The sequence below is a fragment of the Camellia sinensis genome, chromosome 1 (genome assembly GCF_055761805.1).
Source record: "Camellia sinensis isolate YWXY chromosome 1, ASM5576180v1, whole genome shotgun sequence".
Taxonomy (NCBI): Eukaryota; Viridiplantae; Streptophyta; class Magnoliopsida; order Ericales; family Theaceae; genus Camellia; species Camellia sinensis.
In genome coordinates, this window is record NC_138961.1 from 59276480 (window position 1) to 59293689 (window position 17210).

A 17210-nucleotide genomic window follows, 5' to 3' on the forward strand; every position below is an offset into this window, starting at 1 on the left:
TTTATTCGGACCCTCTGTGCGAGGGCATAACTGTAATAAGTGTGCGTGAGTGTGATGTATGTCTTCCAACCCCACGTCTTTCTTTCCTTTTATTTACCTGCTTATGATGGTTAGATTAGGGCATATTTCAATTAGCATACAGTATGACAGCATGTTTGCATCATTCATCTGTTTTGCATGCACCGGGCTCGGCGCATCATACTAACTGCATAGTATTTCAATTTCAAAGTTGAATACGTGTTAGCTGTAGCATTCCATATGCCATGTTTAGAATAGCCGAGCCTGCTATAGTTGCATTTTTGCCTGTATTGCATTAGGCATCTCTGTATACTTAAGGATCATGCATAATTTCTAATGTAGTTTCTGTTTTGGCTTGGAGTACTCGGTAAGTTTTATGCTTTAGCATCCTTGCATGCGTGTGAGTGACTGCCATGAATAGCATGCTTACCATGAGGCTATTTGCTTATGTGATATATCTGCCTGAATGCCTGTGGGTGAAGGTTGGGTTACTTAAATTGGAATAAGTCATCAAATGTTTTAAACCTACTTGCAAGTAGCGAACCATCTTTCAAATAAACAAGCATGAAATGTTTTGTTCCAATTCGGGCGACCTAGTCTATACTTATATGCTGTGTGCATCACATAGTAACCTAGGCTAATAACCGGAATAAGGACACACAAAGTTTTCAAAAATAGATATCATGGTTAGTAGAGGCCGATCTTTGATCGGGCGAGCGGGAGTGCTCACGAAGTGACCTTCCCCAATCGTACCCAAGTTCCCGAGCCGAGGCAACTTTGGTGATGACGGACACGTGGCCTTTGGCACCGAGTCAGGGTTTCCTAAATTTCCCATTAAAAACATTTAGGTGGCGACTCTGTTTCTGGCAAAGCAGTCCATGTTTGGCACTTCTTTCAAAATCTGTTTTCTCAAAACGATTTGCCGGATTTGGACTCTTTGGTTCAGACTTAGAACCGTGACAAATTTGAGAGTCCTGAGCTGTAGTGACCCCAAATGAACAGAACGGGGGCTCGTCTCTCCCGGGGCGTTCGGGGACGTCTACACATAGCAATTCTGTATGTCCAGTGAGTAAACAGGCTAAATTCCCAATTGATTTCCGACTCAATGCATTAGCAACGGTGTTGGCTTTTCCCGGATGGTACAAAATTTGCAAGTCATAGTCTTTTATCAGTTCTAACCATCCGCTGCCTCATGTTCAACTGTTTCTATGTAAAGAAATATTTTAAGCTCTTGTGATCGGTGTACACCTCACATGTAGCCCCATATACGTAGTGACGCCAAATTTTCAACGCAACTACCATGGCAGCAAGTTCTAGTTCATGAGTAGGGTAATTCTTTTCATGCGGTCTTAGTTGTCGGGAAGCATACACGATAACTTTTCCATTTTGCATTAATACACATCCCAAACCCTTATAAGAAACATCACTAAAAATAGTAAATCCATCCGTACCTGAGGGTAGGATGAGAATCGGTGCAGTCACAAGTCGAGTTTTCAATTCTTGGAAGGCTGATTCTCTTGGATTGGTCTAGTCAAATGGTTTTCCCTTTTGAGTCAACTGAGTCAATGGTAAGGCAATCTTGGAAAAATCTTTTACAAACCTTCTGTAGTACCTGGCTAAGCCTAAGAAACTTCGAATTTCAGTAACATTAGTCGGTCTAGGCCAATTCACTACTGCTTCAATTTTCTACGGATCAACTGAAATGCCATCTTTATTAATCACATGTCCCAAAAACATAACATTATCAAGCCAAAATTCACATTTCGTTAGTTTCGCATACAGTTTCTATTCTCTTAGGGTCTGCAATGCAATTCTCAGATGATGTTCATGTTCCTTTTCACTCTTGGAATAAATCAGAATGTCATCTATAAAAACAACTACAAATTCATCGAGGAACGGTTTAAAAATTTGGTTCATAAGGTCCATAAATGCAGCAGGTGCATTAGTAACTCCGAAAGGCATAACAAGGAATTCATAATGTCCGTACCTCATTCGGAAGGCAGTCTTTTCAATGTCCTCAGGTTTGACTTTTAGCTGGTGATATCCAGATCTAAGATCAATTTTAGAGAAAACTTAGGCACCCTGTAACTGGTCAAATAAAGGTAATGGGTATCTGTTTTTCACTGTTACCTTGTTCAGTTCACGGTAGTCAAGGCAGAGTCTCAATGAGCCGTCTTTCTTTTTCACAAATAAAACTGTTGCGCCCCATGGTGAAGTACTGGGCCTGATGAACTTCTTATCCAGCAATTCCTGCAGTTAGTAGGTGCCATTCTGTAAGGAGCTTTAGAAACTGGTTGTGTACCCGGTAATACTTCAACAATGAACTCTATTTCCCTATCAATCAAATCCCCTGGCAGATCATCCAGAAAAACATCTGGGAATTCTCTGACTATAGGAATACTGTCCATATTAGATTGAGTATCAGTAGGCACAATCAATATACAACATACATAACCTTTACACCCCTTTCTAATCAGTTTGAATGCTTTCATGGATGAAATCAGATATGGGGGAGGTACTACACCAACTCCGTTAAACACAAATTCAGGTAATCCATGTGGACGGAAAACAACTTGTTTCATTACACAGTCTATGGTAGCATGATATTTTGTTAACTAGTCCATTCCCAAAATTACATCAAAATGGTCAATGTTCAATGGCAGTAAGTCAATATATAAATGTGCATCTCCCACAACAATCTCACATGCAGGATACATATACGCACAAGTCATGGATCCCACAATGGGTGAAGATACAACTAACAAATAGTTCATGGGTTCCAACGGTCTATTTAATTTCCGTGAAAAAGCATGCGAGACATATGAATGCGTAGACCCCGAATCAATCAGAACATAAGCACTTTGAGCACAAATTGAGAGTATACCTGACACAACTGTCTCGATATTCTGCACATCTCCTGGTACGAGTGCAAACACTCGGCCTTGCCTTAAAGGCTCCTTTCCAGTAGCTTTGGGGTTGGGTTTCGGTGGAGTAGTTGATGCTGCGGCGCTAGCTGCAGCTTTACCAGTGCCTTGAGAAGTGGAAGGGCAATCTTTGACCATGTGGCCCACCTTGCCACACCTGTAACAAGCACCCGAAATTGTGTAGCAAACTCTCTTATGCCTCTTCCCATATTCAGAGCAGGGTGGTATGGAACCACTTCCCTGATTAGAACTATTTGTTGACCCAGTATTCTGCTTTTTATTCGATGAGCTATTACGACCTTTCTTAAACTTGAAGCCCCGTCTTTTACCGCGCCACTCAGACGCTGGTGTTTCAATCTGTTTCAATGCCTCGATGTTCGACTCAGCTATTATTGCTCGGTCAAGAACATCCACATATTCAAGCAATTTCAGGACATTAATTCGATCAAGTATCTCAACATTGAGTCCGCCTTCAAACTTCTTGGCCTTTTTGTAATCAATATCCACCATGTGTGGTGCATATCTTGTGAGTTCAGTGAATTTAGATTCATACTCTGCTACCGACATGGTGCCCTGTTTCAATTGTTCAAACTCAGTCACTTTGCGGTCTCGGACACACTGAGGGAAGTACTTTTCGAAGAAAGCTTCCTTAAATTGAGCCCAAGTCATAGTGTTGTGGGTGTCACAGACTAGCATCCACTACCGCCTAGCCTCTTCTTGTAGAGTAAAGGTAGCCAGTAACACCTTATGTGCTTCAGAACATGGAAACACTTCGAACAATTTTTTGGTTTCAAGAACCCATGCTTCAGCCTTTAATGGTTCAAGGCCTCCTTGGAATGATGGTGGTTTCATTTTGCTGAACTTCTGCGTCAGGGCAATTATATCATCATTAATATTTTGTTCTGGCTGTACTGGAGGAGGTGGGGGCTGTTGGTTCTGTTGTTGCCTTAAGGCCTCCGTCAACAGTTCAATCGTTCTTTCTAATCTTGCAATTCTGGCATCAAATGATTCCGTTTCATCAGCAGTTCTTGCATTGTCCATTTCACTATATGCAATACAGTAAGCATAAACATATGAAGTTGCACACTTGAACACATTAGCACATTATTCATATCATAGTCACACACACTTTTTCATGCTCATGCAATGCCCTAATTACTTTTCTAGAACATCCTATAGCTCATTTGGGCATGTGTGGTGCGGTATAACTCATGGTTTAGTATCGCTCTGATACCACTCTGTCATGACCCAAGCCCGCCTCTATGGGTTTAGCAACGTAACCGGCCAGTAATCTGTGATTACCGAAGGCCTGCTTAACAGTAATAATAGTAATACAGAGTAAAGGGGCTGGCAGAAGCCAAAACAGTAAATAAAAGTTATCCAATGAGCTGTAACAGTCTGAATGCAAAAAGACTTTTTATAAACATGCCACATTGACAACCAAAACATACATATATGCAACATGTACACAACATCCATGTCAGGGATCAAATCCCTAACTATAACTGTACAGTCAAAGTCTATAACACTCATTACAAGACAGAAACAAAAGGGTGAATCTGGACACCCCAAAACAGCCGTGGCTTGAATGCACTTGGAACCTCGAGGTAAGGCACAATGGTTGGCTTTGACAAAACAAGAGCTAACCCGACACTCCTAGCTCCGGTCCGGTGCCTGGACACCTACATATATATATAAACACTGAGCTAAAGCCTAGTGAATAACAGTTATGTAAAGGGGTTAAGAATGAATGCCCTCTCAGTAATTAAACAGATATATCAGTCACTTAGAAACAATGGCAGTCATACGTGATGCATCCCATAGCAAAACAGTACAGTAGATCTTAACAGACCGAACAGTCAGTTGATGGCCATCATAATAGTAACAGTAGTGGTTCCAAACATGGGAACCGATAGAGATCTCTGTGGCAGTAGCAGTAACAATATAGTAACAGTAAATTGCTATGGATGCCACAGATACAGTTTACAAATCGGACAAACATTCATTCATTAAACAATAACGTTTCAGTAAGTAGAACAGTTGATCATTCAGAAAATAATCATAATTGAACATATCCTTACAACATTGTTACTCAGAGAGCACTGAGCTAGAGACAAGCTAACGAGCGTCCTCAAATGTCAACCCTACAGTTGCAGAACGAACACACATTCGGGATTAATAACTTAGCCCCTAACTATATAGGTGTGGTTCTATAACATTATCCTCATTAAGATGCCTTAAACTTGGCCTAGGAATGCCTAGGATGGAATGAGGATGCAAAAATGCACTTTAAAACACTTTTCAAATTTTTGCTGAAACAGGGGTCTCGCTTCAGCGTGGCTTTCTACGCTCGAGCGGACATGCAGACAAAGGAGCTCCGCTCGAGCGTGACTTCCCTCGCTCGAGCGGACTGTAAACTCATGAAAAGTACTGGATGCACGATTTTCACGCTCGACGGACGCTCGACCTCCGCTCGAGCGTGAGACTCAGATCCTTGCTCGAGCGTGAATTCTCTCGCTCGAGCGGACTACAAAACATATGAACTTCTAGGCATATGCATTTCACGCTCGAGCGTGACTTCCTATGCTCGAGCGGAAGTGCATGTACTCAGAGTGTACGCTCGAGCGTGAAGTCCTCCGCTCGAGCGTGGACCCAAAATCTGGAATTTCCAGATTGATCCTTAAGCATGAAACTCGACTTTTAAAGCTTTAATTTCGATTCTTTTGGGATAATTTTCAGGAAAACACTTGAAAACCCATAATTCAACATGTTTCAAAGATCAATTTGTAAAATCAAAGCCCATAGGTAAGTTAATGGAACACAAATTCGAAGGAAACTTGAAGAACAATTCAAAATCATACATGCATGAGTTCCCATGAACTCTAACGCTCTAAGGCATGATAAAATGCAAGATTGAGCTCAAGAATATGATCAATTCATGGATCAAAACCAAAATAGAAACATGCAGGTGGGAATTTCGTGAAAATGACTTCAAAACACTATGATATGGACATGCATGCACACAATGCCTCATAATTCAACACTTTGAGCTAAAACTTAACTCTAATCTCCAATATTTCCATGAACCATGCAAGATGCAACTTAATTTCATAAATAAAAAGGATGAATTCTCTACCTTATGCCTAGAATTTCAAGGGTGAAAGCTCAAATATGCAAATTCCCTTCAATTCCTTCTAATTTTCCAAGCCAATTTTGATGAACTCAAGTTTTCTCCTATCTCTCTCTCTCTCTCTCTCTCTCTCTCTCTCTCTCTTTCGATTTTGGCCTAGGAAGATGGATGAAAATGATGCCAACATATAACAAGGAGAATAAACAATGGCCTAGAATTGTCCACTAAGTGGCAATAAGGTAATTTACTTGAACTAATGTGATTTAACATTATTTAATCTAATTTAATCATTCCAAATCAAATTTCAATTAAATCTACCATAGAATCACATAAATTCTAATTAGCATAAAACACTAATCAATTCCGGAATCGGTCGCCGATAAGACCTTCAATTCGCAATTCAAAGTTAAAACATGAACAGATCTTTTGATGACTAACAGATAGAAATGCAATTAAACAACATACCCATGCATTCAGTTCAGAATTTCAGTCTGATCAGTTACTTATCATGCTTAACCAGAGATTAGCACTAATCAGAGGTGAGGGTTGTCACAATATTTCACATTCTCAAAACATATACAACGTTTATATTGAATTCCATGTTCTTTCCAAATAATCATAACATATACAATGTTTTCATAAGTTAAAACATATACAATGCTTAGACTTTTCATTAAGTATAATAAATTCCCAACACATGCTCATGCATCAACAAACAAATCCGGATATTTCTCTCGGACTTCTAATTCACGTTCCCAAGTCGCTTCCTCGACTCCGTGATGTTTCCACTATACTTTTACCAAGGGAACTGTCTTGTCTCGCAAAACTTGATCCCGTCTATCTAGGACTCTTACCGGTCTCTCCTCATACAAGGCATCCTCATCTACCTCTAAGTTGGTCCAATCCAACACGTGCGATGGATCCGGCTCATATTTCCGAAGCATAGAAATATGAAACACGTCATGAACCCCAGAAATTTGTGGCGGTAATACCAAATAGTAAGCAACCTCCCCAATTCGCTCAAGGATCTCAAAAGGGCCAATAAATCGAAGGGATAACTTCCCACTCTTCCCAAACTTCATCGAACCCCGTCTAGGTGATATTTTCAAAAAGACATGATCACTCACCTCAAATGACAAAGGTCTCCTCCTATGATCGACATAACTTTTCTGGCGACTCTGAGCTGTAGCTAGCCTCTTACTGATAAGTGCAACTTTCTCCGTAGTTTCCCGAACCAACTCTGGACCTAACAAAGGTGCATCACCCACCTCGGCCCAACACACTGGGGATCTACACGGTCGACCATACAAGGCCTCAAACGGTGCCATGTCGATACTCAATTGGAAACTATTGTTATAGGCAAACTCCACTAAGGGTAGATGTCTCTCCCATGACCCCTTAAAAACAAGGACACAGCCTCTAAGCATATCCTCAAGAATCTGAATAGTACGCTCGGACTGCCCGTCAGTCTGAGGATGGTACACAATACTAAAAGTCAATCTAGTACCTAAGGCACTCTGCAAACTCGGCCACAACCGAGCAGTGAAACGCAGATCTCTATCTGAAACAATTGTCATAGGGACCCCGTGCAACCTCACTATGTCCCTAATGTACAAGTCGGCAAGATAATCTACCGAGTCACTTACGCGCATGGAAATAAAATGTGCCGATTTAGTCAACCGGCCAACGACCACCCAGATGGCATCACTACCCCGTTGAGTCCTTGGAAGACCCACAACAAAATTCATCGTAACATGCTCCCATTTCCATTCAGCTATAGGCAAGGGTTGCAACAAACCCGCTGGCCTCTGATGCTCGGCCTTCACTTGTTGACAAGTAAGGCACTTTGATACAAACACAACCACATCCTTTTTCATACCTCTCCAACAAAATAGGCGACTAAGATCATGATACATCTTTGTGCCTCCCGGATGCACCGCAAGGCGCGAATAGTGAAACTCTTGGAGTACTTCCTCTCGGCAAGACTCTGGTACATGCAAACGGTTACGGTATCTCATTCTCAGGTCGGGATACACAGTTAAACCTCTTTCTACCTTCCCCTTGGAAATTTTCTATCGGAACGATTCCACCTCAAGGTCACCCCTCTGCGCTTCCAACACTCAGTTCACGAGTGCAGGTTGTGCAACTACTGAAAACAAAGCTGCAAATTCAACAGACTCGCCCAGTTAAAGGTCAAACTCATTAAGAGTACCCAACATTTCCCATTCTCGGATGGCGATAGAAGCTACACTGCTAACTGGCTTTCTACTCAAAGCATTGGCCAGAACATTGGCCTTCCCAGGATGATAATGCAACTCAAAATCATAATCCTTTATGAATTCCATCCATCTCCTCTGCCTCAAATTCAAGTTTTCTGTGCAAGCAGATATTTTAGACTCTTGTGATCAGAGAACACCTCAAATTTCTCACCATACAGGTAGTGCCTCCAAATCTTCAAGGCAAAAATCACTGCTGCTAACTCTAGGTCATGGGTAAGATAATTCCTCTCATGTGTTTTCAACTGCCGTGAGCCATAGGCTACCACTTTACCCTCTTGCATCAATACACAACCTAAACTTTCCCGTGAAGCATCACAATATACTGAATAACCCAAACCCCTCTCTGGTATAATTAATACTGGAGCAGTGGTGTGTCTAATCTTGAGCTCTTAGAACGACCTTTCATAAGTCTCACTCCACACAAACTTGATTTCCTTTCAAGTCAACTTAGTCAAAGGTGAAGCTAGTCTAGAGAAATCCTTCACAAACCGACGGTAATACCCGGCCAACCCCAAGAAACTACAAATCTCGAAAGCATTCTTAGGTTGTGCCCAATCTTGCACTGCCTCTATCTTGGATGAATCTATAGTTACCCCTTCCCTTGACACTACATGCCCTAGGAATTTAACCTTTTCTAGCCAAAAGTCACATTTCCCAAACTTAGCATATAGCTTATGGGCTCTAAGTAACTCAACTACTACTCGTAAATGTTCCTCGTGTTCCTCCTCAGAAGGTGAATAAATCAAAATGTCATACACAAAGACAACCACAAAACGATCTAAGAATTGACGGAAGATTCGATTCATTAAATCTGTAAACACATCTGGAGCATTAGTTAGCCCAAAAGGCATCACAAGAAACTCATAATGGCCATACCGCGTACAGAATGCCGTCTTCGGGATATCGTCCTCCCTTACCCTCAACTGATGATAACTCGATCTTAGGTCTATCATAGAGAAACAGTAAGACCCCTTCAACTGATCAAACAGATCATCTATACGAGGTATTGGGTACTTATTCTTAACAGTAACCCGGTTCAACTTCCTGCAATCAATACAAAGCCGTAGTGCTCCACTCGGTGAGACGGTAAACTAACAGGATCCTCGACAAAAACATCAGAGTATTCGCAAACTGCTCTCGGCAATTCAACTCGAATTTCATCACTCACTACTTAAAAAGCTAGCAAGGAGACAACTAAGTTCACTCCGCCCACGCGGATCATATACCGGTGATAAAACGGTATCCACCCGGTCCCCCAAAAAATAAAAGCAATGACCGCTCAAGGTACATACAGTAACCTTCTGACGGTAGCAATCTGTAATAGCCCAATATGACGATAACCAGTCCATACCCAATATGACATCAAAACTAGGCATGTCAATCAATACAAATGCAAAAGGTAATCGACGACCAGCAACCTCGATGTCACAACTCCGACATCCCTGTCTCAAAACAATCTAACCACCAATAGGTGACTCTACACAAATAGGAGATGCTAACTGTGCCAACTCCAAACCCAAAACCGATGCAAACGCATACAAAAGAAAAGAATGGGATGCACCCGTATCAATCAACACATTACCAACTGAATTGCAAAACAAAAAGGCACCTCTCACTATAGAAGTATCAGGTACAAGATTTGGCCCTACAACTGTATACATACATCTCGTAGGCCTCTGCTCAACCTGCTCACCCCTTGAAGCAAAAGCCTGATGCACAGACTGAGCGGAAGAGACTCCCTGATTAGCCCTTGAGGCCTGTGCTGATTGTGCCGACTGGTAACTCTGTGTCTGTCTCGAACCAGACGCACTAGGTGTACCACCCAACTGTGGGTAAAACCTCTTCAGGTGGCCCGCCTGCCCGCACTGATAACAAGTGAGCGGTTGGCCTCTTCCCTGACTCTGGCTCTGAAAACGAGTCGAAAATGACGCTACTCGCTGTCCTCCTCCTCTCTGAGGAAAAACTAGAGACTTATGGCCCAACTGACCACACTTAAAGCAAGTAAAATCTCCCTACCCATCTCTCCCAGAACCTGAACCCGGTATTGGAAAAGTGGACCTCGACTGAGTTCCCTGGGACTGTTGAGGGTAGGAACCCCTTTGCCTCTTACTGTTTCCTTGACTATCCTCACTCCTCCTAGAGCCCCTCATCCTTTCTTCTTCTGCCTACATAATAGTTTCAAGATGGGCTGCAGACTGCACAAAACGCCCATAATCTCTAGTCATGGAACTGGCAACTTTATACATTAGCCCGGTCCTTAACCTATTTTCAAACTCCAAACAACGGCGCTCCTCAGTCGCCACCAACTCAGGTGCAAACCTCGACAGACTAGTAAAGGTTGCCTCAAACTCAGCCACTAGCATGTTCAACTGTAACAATTTAGAGAATTGATCTCTCAACTTCTCCTTAACCGTGGGAGGTAGAAATTTGTCCTGGAAAGTCTCAACAAAAGCCTTCCAAGTTCCCCCAATGCGCCCACGTGCATACTTCCACCACTGACCCGCATCTCCCTTCAACTGGAAAGGCACCAAGGTCACTGTCAACTAATCATCCTCGATGCCAAGCATCTCAAATGTCTTCACTAACTATTCTAGCCACTCATCTGCCTTCAATGGCTCCTTAGGATCACCCAAAAACTCATCCGGATTCGATTGGAAAAACTCCTTTTTTAAGAAAGATGGCGCTGCTTCAACTACTTGGGCCTGGACTTGATTCTCAGCTCGGAGAATGTCCATAGACTCCCTAAATGCTCTAGCTATTTCGCGGGCTAAGGTGTCCATGGCCTGTTGGTTAACCGGTTCGGCCACATTGTCTTGACCAACTCCTTCTTCCTGTGCCGGAATATCATCCAGTAAAGGCACCTCATGCCTTCTAGGCCTACCACGCCTATTACCACCACGCCCACGTCCTGACATCCTAATAAAGGTAACAACAGGATTAGCACATTTATAAATGTGCCAAATTTAACTCACCCGCGGCCTATTACATTGGACAGCAATAAATCACTCCACATAGACATGTAATCACATAAATGTATACGAATTTCCTTCCTAGATAATGACCGTCCCACGGCGTTGCTAAAGTTCCAATTAGAAATAGCATTGATCAAGTGCTCTTCCAATAGGACTTCCAAAAACCTGTAGACTCAATCAACGTCTTAGGAACCAAATTTTATACCCACATAATCACATAAGCATGTTATCACATAAGCATAAAATACATGTTAACATCTCAATCAAGCGAGACAAATCCATTGTGGTACTAACCACTTCCCACGAACCCAAAGTATTCAAACCCAGTACGCTCTGATATCAAGTTGTAACGCCTCCAAAATAATATAATAAAGATAACTCATATGCGGAATAAATATGAGAAACAACATACTTTCATATATCAGTGTTCACCGTTTAACAACCGGTTAAATGCCATGTAGGCTTACATCTTTCCAAGTCATTGCTTGGCTACACAAATTGAGTCTCGCTCATTACATCTTAAGCCCTTGGCTTTACAAATAACAAACATACGCACATAATGCATAATTAAGAAGCTCTTGCTTCCCAAAAATTCATCCATGCTATTGCCTTGGAGGAAACATCTCACCTGCACCTGAAAATGATATTCCCGTATAGGGTGAGTCAACAGCCCAGCAGAGATAATCTAACACAATTTATGAGATTTAGCAAAAGTATAAATACCACGTACATAAACAATACCAATACGGAAGCATCCACAAGGCCTACATATCCATATGCTGCTAAGACCAATCTTATTTCATTTTCCTTCAATTCATTTTCAGTTCATATATGCTACTCAATTCATGAGTTAAAGTTATTATCTTTCGACAACCAAAATGAGACTACAACTCAATGGTTTTCCAATTATGCAAAACACACATAAACACTTTAGACTTGGCATTTTACGGATATTTCGTTCGAAGGAATCGGCAGCCATTTATATATGAAATTTCGAGTCTTTCACCCAGGACACTCTGGCCAACTTGATTTAAATGGAGTCCATCCCTTTCTTCTCCCAAACAAATATACATATGCAATGTATTTACAAACATAATCACAAATAGAGTACATTCCCTTTCTCCTCCTAATAAATATACATATACAATGTATTTATACATAGTCATATTCAATGACATCAACAATGGATTAGCATTTAATGGCCTAATCTTTATGCAATTTCTACAGCAATCATAGCTATCCTCCACCGATGGCCCAATACAATTATTTCTAAGGAGATGTTCAATCTCAAAATAAATATTTTATTCAAAACTTACATAGGTGAGATAATACATATCCATTATCACCAATTATAACCATAACCTCCTAATTTCACATTTTCAATGTTAATTTGAATTATTTATTCAAAATAATAATTTAATCAAAATTAGGGAAAAATCTCCCTCTTTACAAATATCAACCCAAACACCAAAATCAACTATTTTGGCACAACATGATCTTATATTCAAGCCTCAAAACCCACTTATGCCAATTTTATCAAAACCCTTCTTTTCATTTCACACCCAAAATCCTAGATTTGTCCAAACCACAACCAAATCTCATCATCTACACACAATAGCAAATAACTAAGCTAAAAACCATATTAGAGTGTAGAAATTCCCTACCTCAAGTGTAGAAAACCCAAGCAACAAGGTGGAACTTCAAAGATGACAAAACCAATTACTTCTTGGATCAAAACGAAGCTCTTGAAGCCCTCTACCTTATTCTCAAAGATACTAGGGTCAAGAACACAACGGATCTAGATGAAATCTTAGAGAGAAGGTGTATTCTAGAGAGAGAGTATGAAGACCTGCGTTCGTGGAGAGTTTCTGAGAAGAAGTGAGCTGCAAAAATGATCTAAAATGACTCATTCACGATCTGATATGAACAGGTTCGCTCGAGCGAAGGAGTTCTCACGCGAGCGACCAGACACAAAAAGGTCGACTCGCTTGAGTGCAAGAAGCGTCGCTCGAGCGTAGAATGTGAAGCTTCAGGTCTGCTACCCAATGCAGATACACACTCGAGTGCAAGAAGCCTTGCTCGAGCGAAGAAACATTTTCACAGGGCTCGCTCGACTATAGAAAGCCTCGCTTGAGTGAAGACCAGATTACACAAGGCTCGCTCGAGCGCAAGAAGACTCACTCGAGCGAAGAAGCCAAATTCTGGGCAACAACCATTTACACCAAAAGATAACCAACCTGTTCCAAACTCGCCCAACAAGTCCCAAAACTCAAATTCAAAGAATTAAAGGGAGGAAACAACACATAAACAACAATATACACTCATGGAACTCAAGTTCGGAACACAATAAAAGTCGAGGTAAAACTGGGATCGCAATAGTTTTCAAGTTATAAGTGGGCAAATGATTAGTTTAATATAGCACTCATTTAGGAAGTGGTTACGGGATTAAAATAATTATAAAAAGATAAAATAAGTTAAGAAATTAATAAGATAAAATGTCACATCTAAATTATAATTATTTTATTTTTTCTCTCACAAAAAATAAAAAAACGAAAAAGTCTGTCCCAAACGAGGCTTTTTAGCCCTAGACTAAGGCCTCGTTTGGGAATATGCTATTTTACTAACTTTTTTATTTTTTGGTTAAAATATGAGGTAAAAAAAAATAGTATGTTTGGAATGATATTTTGATTTTTTTTACGAAAAAATGTGCAAAAAATAGAAAGAAAATAGAATTTTGGATTTTTTGGTAAAGGTTATGGGCTTTTTAGTTTTTTTAGTGACTTTTAATTTTTAGGCTAAAACAGTGAGTTGCAAAATGAGGCCTAAAGTAGCCAAAAAGTCAAAAAGCCAATCCACATCTCAAACGAATCCTTTGTGGCTAAAATAACCTTTTAGCCCCAAAATCTGCTATGCCAAATGAGTGTAATATTTCCATTTGAATTGACTTTTTTTATTTTTTTAGCCTGGCCAAAGAAAGTCATGTTTGTGATGATAGTTGACTCTTTTTTAATTGATTTGATAATTGTGAGATAAAAAAATAAAATGATTATACTTTGAATGTGATATTTTGTCTGATTAATTATTTTAATCTATTTTTTATTAACTATTTTAATTAAAAAAGCCACAAACCTAACTTTTAATTATTTTTAAATAAATTTTAAACAAAACCATTATTTATAGGAAAAAAAAGATGTATACCAGCCATAACAGAGATAATTACAGAAAACATGTGTGGGACCAATGGTAGGTAGGTAAGTAGGTAGGTAGGTAATTTTGGCCCATCCGGGCTCGGGCCGGGCCAGGCCCATATCGGGCCTTGCGGACTCCCGCCAAAAATCGGGCCAGACCAGTCCACAGGCCAGAAAACTAGGCTCAGGCCAAGGCCTAGACCCAGGGGTATTCGGGCTTTGGGCAGGCTAGTGGGCCGGACCCCTGGGCTCGGGCTTTAGGCGGGCTTGGGCAGGCCTAAACAATTTCTTAAAAATTTTTATATTTTTTCCACCAAAATTGTATTATTTTCCATTAAAAATAACATTGGGCATCGGGTAGGCCGAGCTTTTGGGCGGTCTTGAGGGGGCCAACGGGTTGAGCCGGGCTGGGCTTCAAAACGATGGCACAGGCCCTAGCCTAAGGCCTCAGGCTGGGCTTAGCTCAGACCTAAACGGGCCGGGCCCACTTCAGACTGCGGGAGGGCTTCGGACTGCCCGTGGGCCACGGGCCAAAGTTACACCCCTATAGGTAGGTAGTAAAGACTAAAAAGATGTATACAAGCCACTACAATAACTCAGTCAAAGTCAAGAAGACAATTATGGTGGCAGGTAGTATTTATTTATTTACTTTTTTGAACCAATTGAAGCCTAGGGAGTCTATGAAGCGTGATTCAGACGCATTAAGAATAGGATAACCATTTCCTCCAACATGTATTTCACTTCATGGGAAATTCTATGCTACAGTCTCTCGTATCCATTATTTATCTATGATTTTTATGTTTATGTTTATGATTTATTGTGTTATTCATTATGACACATTATAATATTGGTTATAAAATTATTTTATTTATGATTGAAGAGTTATTTGGTTATAATTTATATGATATTTGATTCTAACTTAATTTTTTTAATTAGTTATGACTCCTAGAATGTTGAGTTATGTCATTGATGATAATCAAATTTATAAATGATATAACTTGCACAAAAAAAAAAAAAAAATACCATAACATTATCCCTTCATATATATCTATATAATAAGTCACAAAGGTTTTTGAATTTATGTCAAAAATGTATGTGAGATACATTTTGATCCAATGGCTGAGATTAATTTCAAGTTTATATCAATGGTTTAGATTTGCTTTGGATGGCTCACATTTCCCGCCCAACACATTTATGTGTCTCCCCCATACCCTCTGTCTCCCCATACCCTCTGTCTACCATCTATCTTCCCATGCCCTCTATTTACCTTCCCATTCCTACTCTCTGATGAGATTTGAAGCCTGGCTTTGCTGCTGCAGAGTGAAGATAAATACATTTGATGATTGTTATATAGATGTTGAGAGAAGCAGAGTTGAGAAGGTTGGACAGATTGTTATATCCTTTTATAAACATCTATATAAAAAATATAATGTGAATGAAGGACAGACAAATACTGCTGTAGAGTTGAAAGAAGCAGATAGTGAGGTGTGTATTGTATATATTATTATAGCATTTGATGATAACATGCAAAATTGATTTGAGAAGGTTGGAAAAGAATATGCAACTTCCTGTTGCTACTTGGATTATATGTCGATCAGGAATGAGATAATCCCTTTGTGAAATCAACTACTATGTCATATATCCGATTCATAATTTGATTTCATTTGCCTTCAGGGGAAAAAAATGAAAATAATAGAAGTTTGTGTTGTGATAAAAATGTTTTGACAACCCAGTCTGTGAGCTAAAATGTTCTTTCAATTGCATTTGTTTTTTCAGAAAAAGTATGGATAAGAAATACTTTTGAGCATCAAAAGGATCAGAAGTTGCTCCAATTTAAGTGGTTCCATTTCCCTCTCTGTCTACCGTCTAGCTCACATTTTCCTTGCTCTGTTTTTCTGTTTTTGGGTTTGAATTTTGAGTTATTTGAATGATATATATATTGGGTTCAAAAGAAATTCTGGATGATATTATTAACTATAGTAATTTATATATGGAAAAGAAATTCTGTGTGCAGATTTGAATGATAACTATAGTTGTATGGAAAAGAAATTTTGGGTTCAAAAGAAATTCTGCTGGGTTCTTAACTATAGTTTTGAAAACATGATATTATTCAGTATTGAAAACATGATATTTGAAAACATGACTTTAATAGAGTTGAAAACATAACTGTTAGATAATTTTAAAGCATGATATTGAACCCAGCAATATCGAGTGGTATTACACGGGTGTTTAAGAACCTCTGTATGATATATGCTGAATGATATATGTTGTATGATATATGATGTATGATTTATGATATATGCTGTACCTCTCTAAAATTAAGTATGATCTGCTGGGTTCTTAACTGCTGGGTTCAAAAGTCTTTGAATTCAAATTCTACACTCTTAACTGTTGGGTTGAATTCAAATTCTGCACAGTTATTGAATTCAAATTCAAAAGTTATTGAATTCATATATGCCGGGTTCTTACCTGCTGGGTCCAATTCAATAGATATATGGGTTCAATAGACTATTCTTATTATTTAGTGTTGAAAACATAACTTTAGTATTCTCTCATTTTTATTCTCTCATTTTTATTCTTCTTCTTGAATTTTTTTTTCCTCTCTCAGCTTTTGCCTTCATCAGAGCTTCTGTGGATCACTCTGACCACTCTCACCGTTGTTCACTCTGGCTCCATGTGAAACAGGAACTTGAAACAGA